Source organism: Nothoprocta perdicaria, unplaced genomic scaffold, assembly GCF_003342845.1.
Source record: "Nothoprocta perdicaria isolate Ctin4 unplaced genomic scaffold, notPer1 scaffold_29, whole genome shotgun sequence".
In the NCBI taxonomy this organism is placed as follows: Eukaryota; Metazoa; Chordata; class Aves; order Tinamiformes; family Tinamidae; genus Nothoprocta; species Nothoprocta perdicaria.
Window position 1 is genome coordinate 1797716 of NW_020455521.1, and position 235 is coordinate 1797950.

Genomic DNA, 235 nt, shown 5'->3' on the forward strand with positions numbered 1-235 from the left:
AGAGAAGATGATTTGGGTCAATACCATCYTAGAAAAGTAAGATTTAACTTGGTTCTTACGTATTACTTGAATAATGGGCTAASGTGTTAACACACTAATGTGCATCTTAGTCAACTGACTCTGACCTGTCAATGCACAAAGTTGTGTTTCAGCATGTTTTAATTGCCTGATGTAACAGGATTCCAACTTTACCAGAGCTCTATCTACGGAGATCCATAGAGAATTTAAAAAAAAA